We start from the raw sequence: 9,232 nt of genomic DNA, 5'->3' as shown, positions 1-9,232 counted from the left end.
GTGGCTGAATGCGCTGTAATCCATTCACAACGGCCGGCTGAAAGAGCGCTACAGTGGGTTTATGTCCTGAGCCACACATGAGTCTCCATGCCTGCTCATTCAGAGCTTAGAGGTAGATTAACCTTGAATGCAAACTTTAATTCTCCACTCTTTGTAAAGTGGCTTCTGAGTAGAAGTATTTTCTCGCATACAGGACATATGTCTTTCACCTGCAAGGTTCACAAAGTCATCAGAGAGCCTGGTGGAAATGTATTTCTCCCTCCGTCTGCCTTTTCGATATGTAATTGGTAGCCATGGCAATCACTTCGCTGGGTAATTTCGCCTGCTGCCCCTGGCTTTCAACAAATAGCGCCCGAGCAGAGCAAGGGCCATCATTAGTCCAGGTAATAATTGCTGGAGATTGACAGAGGCAAGCTCGTGGATCAATATCTGAATTGCTCTAAGCATTTCAGTCTGCAGGAAATAAGTCAAGCTGAGAAAAAACACCAGAGCAGCTGGGTCGGAAGGAACTACTTTAGTTGATTGGACCAACATTGTGAATATGAAGTATCACATCAAATCAAATCAAATTGTATTGGTCACATACACATGGTAAGCAGATGTTAATGCGAGTGTAGGGAAATGCTTGTGCTTTTAGTTCCGATAGTGCAGTAATATCTAACAAGTAATCTAACAAATTCACAACAACTACCTAATACACACAAATGTAAAGGGATGAATAAGACTATGTACATATAAATATATGGATGAGTGATGGCCGTGGGGCATAGGCAAGATGCAGTAGATGGTATAGAATACAGTATATACATTTGAGATGAGTAATGTAGGATATGTAACCATTATTAAAGTGGCCTTATTTAAAGTGACTAGTGATACCTTTATTAAGTCCATTTATTTAAGTGGCCAGAGTTTTGAGTCTGTATGTTGGCAGTAGCCTCTCTATGCTAGTGATGGCTGTTTAACAGTCTGATGGCCTTGAGATAGAAGCTGTTTTTCAGTCTCTCGGTCCCTGCTTTGATGCACCTGTACTGACCTCGCCTTCTGGATGATAGCGGGGTGAACAGGCAGTGGCTCGGGTGGTTGTTGTCCTTGATGATCCCCCGCTTTGGTAGCGGGCCGTGTCAGTGGCACTGTATTGTCCTCAAAGCGAGCAAAGAAGTTGTTTAATTTGTCTTTGAGCAAGACGTAGCAAGAAGTAGGCAAAAAGTAGACTTACTAACCAAATTAATTGATAACACGACTAGGCCTGAATCTTGGATTAAAACAGGGTTATAAAACCCATTTTATCTCTTACTTTTTTTTGTTGCATTTTCTTAAAACTGCATTGTTGGTTATGGTCTTGTAAGTAAGCATTTCACTGTAAGGTCTACACCTGTGTATTCGGCGCATGTGACAAATAACATTTGATTTGATAAAAACATGTTTTTTTAGTTACACAGTTTGGAAGTGGCTATGGGGCGTTGTAGAGGGCTAGCTCCATTCATTATTCAAATCCCTGGCCAGTGTGTTGGTGCTAGAGATGAGAGTGAGGTGGAGTGTGTGGTCACACAGCTTGTTCAAATCTGCTAGGGCAGCTGGTTGACCTTAGTGCCCCCAGGACCTTCATTTTCCACTTCATTGTGTGATATAGGACCTGCTCCCTCTCGGGAGACTGTGGTTGCATCCCAAATGGCACCCTATTCCCTATATTGTGCACTACTTTAAGAGTACCTATATAGGAAATAGGGTGCAATTTGAGATGCACAAAATGACAAAGACTGCCTGGGCTGGATGGTCATGATACTTAATATCTTAGCTCACAGTCATAGTTTGATGAGGGGCTAGACATTTAATTTAATTTAAAAGCTAAGGTTAACTGTTGATAGCGCCACCTAGTTAATATCAGGCCACTGCAGATGAGGCTCCCCATGCATTCATGCATGTGATTAATGTGTGGCGCTGCACACCAGTACATAAAACATTACAATGTAATTGGCTCCCCAGCGACAGGAAAAATATTGACATTAATTCACACACCTGTGAATATACCTCGCTTTGTTTTGTTATTTTTTTCACTTCATATCCCCTTTAGTAATATACCAAGGCTGTAATAAGCATAATTAAAAGTAATAGATTAAATAAATGATAATCATTGCCATCAGCCAATGTGTATAGACTACCTCAGTGCAGTGTCTATTTTGCCAGGCCATGCATTGAACATTTAGACAGTATAGCCTTGTCCCTATGCCACTTTACCTACCACCTGCACATCTGCTCTGACCAAACACAATGCAGGTCTGGGTGTTTTGATCTTGGCACATGAAAGAGAATCTGTGAAAGAGAATGAAACAATACTGACTGAATGGAGTCATGGTGTCCCTGCAGTCTGAGAGCCAGGCAGGCAGACAGGCAGGCAGGATCCACCCCATCGGGACAAGCTTTGGCCTGGGTACTGCATCACTGGGCCGCCCCCTCCTCCTGTTAGTCGTACCAGGCCTGGCCCAGCCTGGACCTGGTAGTTAATGACTGCTTAGCTGTGCTGTGCTCCATGCTGCGTGGGTAGCAGCCAGGGGGGGTAGAACAATGGGCTCCCATGCCCCCACTGTCAGCCGGAACAATGGGTGTGTGCTGAGCTGAGGGCCTTCCCCTCTCTCCCCGTCCCCTCTCTCCCTTTCCCTTCTCCCCTAAACCGGCCAGGCACACCAGGCTCAGTCTACGCTGCAATGCACCGCGCGAAAATGGCTAATTTGCCAACGTAAACCACTGGGGTAATAGAGAGAGTGAGATAATTTTGTGAGGATTATTGAGTCATGATCTGACGTGGAGGAGGGAGAGAGGGAGTAAAGAAGAGGGAGAAAGAGGGATGTCCCCCACTTCTAAAAGCAGCAGGCTCCTCACCGCTCATGACGAACCATATGCTGTCAGTGTTTTGTTGGGGGCGGGCAGTTGGTTAGTCTGAGAGGGTAATGGAGGGAGATCTTATTAGCTGATCCATCACTGCTGCTGCTGGAATATCAAGGCTTTTAGAGAAATTGATAAAGTAGTCGAAGCAGCTCCCTAAGGACAGCATCTGGGCAATTCCACGGTAACAGAATTGCGGTGCGACTCAGATTTTTCACTTAAAATTTATGCCAAACAAAAACCATTGATTTCAAAGTTTAACAAACTGTACAACTCTATGCACAAGGACTACTTTTAACGATTTACACAGACAATTTGACCCAAAAAACATTTTCTGGAAGAACTGTGCGAATGCAAAGTTTGGTAACAGAATTTCAGTAAAATCTCCTTCAGTTTTTTGTGTCCACGTTTCTAAAAACTGTTTAATACGTGCTCTGAATTAAGATTGAACGATTTCTGAATGGGGTGTTAGCTATGACATGACACATTGACTTTGAAAAAATCTATTTTGGTTATTGAACTACAGTAAGTGAAGTGGATTTACACCCGGTAACGTAATTGCGGTAACAGAATTTCATCATGGGTCCCTGATCTGTAGTACACAGATGCACAATTTTAGATATGAATGTCATTCTCTTCATGGTGATGTATCCTAAATAGGTCCACAAAGTTATAAATATGCAATATCCTCCTATGCATATTTGGGTATTATTCAACAGAATGGCTATATTTTTTAATGAGATCTGTCCCCAAACAAGACCAAATTTGGTTGGACCGGACCGGAATCTGAAACAATCATAGACGTCTATGTTTCACAATATTGGACATTAAAGTACAGCACAGTATAGCTCAGTAGACTACAGTAGAGAAAAGTACAGTGCAGTATAGCTCAGTAGACTACAGTAGAGAAAAGTACAGTGCAGTTCAGTATAGTACATTATAGTGTACTCAACTCTAGTGTGCTCTAAAGTGTACTGTACTGTACTGTACTGTACTGAACTACTTTACTTTTCTTTACTGTACTGAACTCTACTGTACTGTACTACTTTACTTTTCTTTACTGTACTGAACTGTACTGAACTGTACTACTTTACTTTTCTTTACTGTACTGAACTGTACTACTTTACTTTTCTTTAATGTACTGAACTCTACTGTACTGTACTACTTTACTTTTCTTTACTGAACTCTACTGTACTGTACTGTACTACTTTACTTTTCTTTACTGTACTGTACTGTACTGAACTACTTTACTTTTCTTTACTGTACTGAACTCTACTGTACTGTACTACTTTACTTTTCTTTACTGTACTGAACTGTACTGTACTTTACTACTTTACTTTTCTTTACTGAACTATACTGTACTGAACTACTTTACTGTACTGTACTGAACTCTACTGTACTGTACTACTTTACTTTACTTTTCTTTACTGTACTGTACTGTACTACTTTACTTTTCTTTACTGTACTGTACTGTACTGTACTACTTTACTTTTCTTTACTGTACTGTACTGTACTACTTTACTTTTCTTTACTGAACTCTACTGTACTGTACTACTTTACTTTTCTTTACTGTACTGAACTCTATTGTACTGTACTACTTTACTTTTCTTTACTGTACTGAACTCTACTGTACTGTACTACTTTACTTTTCTTTACTGTACTGTACTGTACTGTACTACTTTACTTTTCTTTACTGTACTGAACTCTACTGTACTGTACTGTACTACTTTACTTTTCTTTACTGTACTGTACTGTACTGTACTACTTTACTTTTCTTTACTGTACTGAACTCTACTGTACTGTACTACTTTACTTTTCTTTACTGTACTGTACTGTACTACTTTACTTTTCTTTACTGTACTGAACTCTACTGTACTGTACTACTTTACTCTACTGTACTGTACTGAACTACTTTACTTTACTTTACTGTACTGAACTCTACTGTACTGTACTACTTAACTTTTCTTTACTGTACTGAACTCAACTGTACTGTACTGTACTACTTTACTTTACTCTAATGTACTGAACTACTTTACTTTTCTTTACTGTACTGTACAGTACTGAACTACTTTACTTTTCTTTACTGTACTGTACTGTACTACTTTACTTTTCTTTACTGTACTGAACTCTACTGTACTGTACTACTTTACTTTTCTTTACTGTACTGTACTGTACTACTTTACTTTTCTTTACTGTACTGAACTCTACTGTACTACTTTACTTTTCTTTACTGTACTGTACTGTACTGAACTACTTTACTTTTCTTTACTGTACTGAACTCTACTGTACTGTACTACTTTTCTTTACTGAACTCTACTGTACTGAACTACTTTACTTTTCTTTACTGTACTGTACTGTACTGTACTACTTTACTTTTCTTTACTCTACTGTACTGTACTGTACTACTTTACTTTTCTTTACTCTACTGTACTGTACTGTACTACTTTACTTTTCTTTACTCTACTGTACTGTACTGTACTACTTTACTTTTCTTTACTCTACTGTACTGTACTGTACTACTTTACTTTTCTTTACTGTACTGAACTCTACTGTACTAAACTACTTTACTGTACTGTACTGAACTCTACTGTACTGTACTACTTTACTTTTCTTTACTGTACTGAACTCTACTGTACTGTACTACTTTACTTTTCTTTACTGTACTGTACTGTACTGTACTACTTTACTTTTCTTTACTGTACTGAACTCTACTGTACTGTACTACTTTACTGTACTGTACTGTACTGAACTACTTTACTTTACTTTACTGTACTGAACTCTACTGTACTGTGCTACATTTATTTTCTTTACTGTACTGAACTCTACTGTACTGTACTACTTTACTTTTCTTTACTGTACTGAACTCTACTGTACTGTACTACTTTACTTTTCTTCACTGTACTGTACTGTACTGTACTGTACTGTACTACTTTACTTTTCTTTACTGTACTGTACTCTACTGTACTGTACTACTTTACTGTACTGTACTGTACTGAACTACTTTACTTTACTTTACTGTACTGAACTCTACTGTACTGTGCTACATTTATTTTCTTTACTGTACTGAACTCTACTGTACTGTACTACTTTACTTTTCTTTACTGTACTGAACTCTACTGTACTGTACTACTTTACTTTTCTTCACTGTACTGAACTGTACTGTACTTTACTACTTTACTTTTCTTTACTGTACTGAACTCTATTGTACTGAACTACTTTACTGTACTGTACTGAACTCTACTGTACTGTACTACTTTACTTTTCTTTACTGTACTGAACTCTACTGTACTGTACTACTTGACTTTTCTTTACTGTACTGTACTGTACTACTTTACTTTTCTTTACTGTACTGTACTGTACTACTTTACCTTTCTTTACTGTACTGAACTACTTTACTTTTCTTTACTGTACTGTACTGTACTACTTTACTTTTCTTTACTGTACTGTACTGTACTACTTTACCTTTCTTTACTGTACTGAACTCTACTGTACTTTACTGAGCTACTTTACTTTACTCTACTGTACTGAACTACTTTTCTTTACTGTACTGTACTCTACTGTACTGTACTACTTGACTTTTCTTTACTGTACTGTACTGTACTACTTTACTTTTCTTTACTGTACTGTACTGTACTACTTTACCTTTCTTTACTGTACTGAACTCTACTGTACTTTACTGAGCTACTTTACTTTACTCTACTGTACTGAACTACTTTTCTTTACTGTACTGTACTGTACTGTACTGAACTACTTTACTTTTCTTTACTGTACTGAACTCTACTGTACTGTACTACTTTACTTTTCTTTACTGTACTGAACTCTACTGTACTGTACTACTTTACTTTTCTTCACTGTACTGTACTGTACTGTACTGTACTACTTTACTTTTCTTTACTGTACTGTACTCTACTGTACTGTACTACTTTACTGTACTGTACTGAACTACTTTACTTTACTCTACTGAACTGTACTGAACTACTTTACTTTTCTTTACTGTACTGTACTGTACTACTTTACTTTTCTTTACTGTACTGTACTGTACTGTACTACTTTACTTTTCTTTACTCTACTGTACTGTACTGTACTACTTTACTTTTCTTTACTGTACTGAACTCTACTGTACTGTACTACTTTACTTTTCTTTACTGTACTGAACTCTACTGTACTGTACTACTTTACTTTTCTTTACTGTACTGTACTGTACTGTACTGTACTGTACTACTTTACTTTTCTTTACTGTACTGAACTCTACTGTACTGTACTACTTTACTTTTCTTTACTGTACTGTACTGTACTGTACTACTTTACTTTTCTTTACTGTACTGAACTCTACTGTACTGTACTACTTTACTCTACTGTACTGTACTGAACTACTTTACTTTACTTTACTGTACTGAACTCTACTGTACTGTACTACTTAACTTTTCTTTACTGTACTGAACTCAACTGTACTGTACTGAACTACTTTACTTTACTCTAATGTACTGAACTACTTTACTTTTCTTTACTGTACTGTACAGTACTGAACTACTTTACTTTTCTTTACTGTACTGAACTGTACTGTACTGTACTACTTTACTTTTATTTACTGTACTGTACTGTACTACTTTACTTTTCTTTACTGTACTGTACTCTACTGTACTGTACTACTTTACTGTACTGTACTGAACTACTTTACTGTACTGTACTGAACTACTTTACTTTTCTTTACTGTACTGAACTCTACTGTACTGAACTACTTTACTTTTCTTTACTGTACTGTACTGTACTGAACTACTTTACTTTTCTTTACTGTACTGTACTGTACTGAACTACTTTACTTTTCTTTACTGTACTGAACTCTACTGTACTGAACTACTTTACTTTTCTTTACTGTACTTTACTGTACTACTTTACTTTTCTTTACTGTACTGAACTCTACTGTACTGTACTACTTTACTTTTCTTTACTGTACTGTACTGTACTACTTTACTTTTCTTTACTGTACTGAACTCTACTGTACTACTTTACTTTTCTTTACTGTACTGTACTGTACTGAACTACTTTACTTTTCTTTACTGTACTGAACTCTACTGTACTGTACTACTTTACTTTTCTTTACTGAACTCTACTGTACTGAACTACTTTACTTTTCTTTACTGTACTGTACTGTACTACTTTACTTTACTGTACTGAACTCTACTGTACTGTACTACTTTACTTTTCTTTACTGTACTGTACTGTACTACTTTACTTTTCTTTACTGTACTGAACTCTACTGTACTGTACTACTTTACTCTCTGTACTGTACTGAACTACTTTACTTTACTTTACTGTACTGAACTCTACTGTACTGTACTGAACTAATTTACTGTACTGTACTGAACTACTTTACTTTTCTTTACTGTACTGTACTCTACTGTACTGTACTACTTTACTTTTCTTTACTCTACTGTACTGTACTGTACTACTTTACTTTTCTTTACTGTACTGAACTCTACTGTACTGAACTAATTTACTGTACTGTACTGAACTCTACTGTACTGTACTACTTTACTTTTCTTTACTGTACTGAACTCTACTGTACTGTACTACTTTACTTTTCTTTACTGTACTGTACTGTACTGTACTACTTTACTTTTCTTTACTGTACTGAACTCTACTGTACTGTACTACTTTACTCTACTGTACTGTACTTTACTACTTTACTTTTCTTTACTGTACTGAACTCTACTGTACTGAACTACTTTACTGTACTGTACTGAACTCTACTGTACTGTACTACTTTACTTTTCTTTACTGTACTGAACTCTACTGTACTGTACTACTTTACTTTTCTTTACTGTACTGAACTCTACTGTACTTTACTGAGCTACTTTACTTTACTCTACTGTACTGAACTACTTTTCTTTACTGTACTGTACTGTACTGAACTACTTTACTTTTCTTTACTGTACTGAACTCTACTGTACTGTACTACTTTACTTTTCTTTACTGTACTGAACTCTACTGTACTGTACTACTTTACTTTTCTTCACTGTACTGTACTGTACTGTACTACTTTACTTTTCTTTACTGTACTGTACTCTACTGTACTGTACTACTTTACTGTACTGTACTGAACTACTTTACTTTACTCTACTGAACTGTACTGAACTACTTTACTTTTCTTTACTGTACTGTACTGAACTACTTTACTTTTCTTTACTGTACTGTACTGTACTGAACTACTTTACTTTTCTTTACTCTACTGAACTCTACTGTACTGTACTACTTTACTTTTCTTTACTGTACTGAACTCTACCGTACCGTGTACCGTACTGTCCAAACTTGTGAACCCAACTGTGGTTTGTGACTAGTATGATTTCCCATT

Source organism: Salvelinus namaycush, chromosome 13, assembly GCF_016432855.1.
Source record: "Salvelinus namaycush isolate Seneca chromosome 13, SaNama_1.0, whole genome shotgun sequence".
NCBI classification, from domain to species: Eukaryota; Metazoa; Chordata; class Actinopteri; order Salmoniformes; family Salmonidae; genus Salvelinus; species Salvelinus namaycush.
This window is presented reverse-complemented; position numbering follows the sequence as displayed.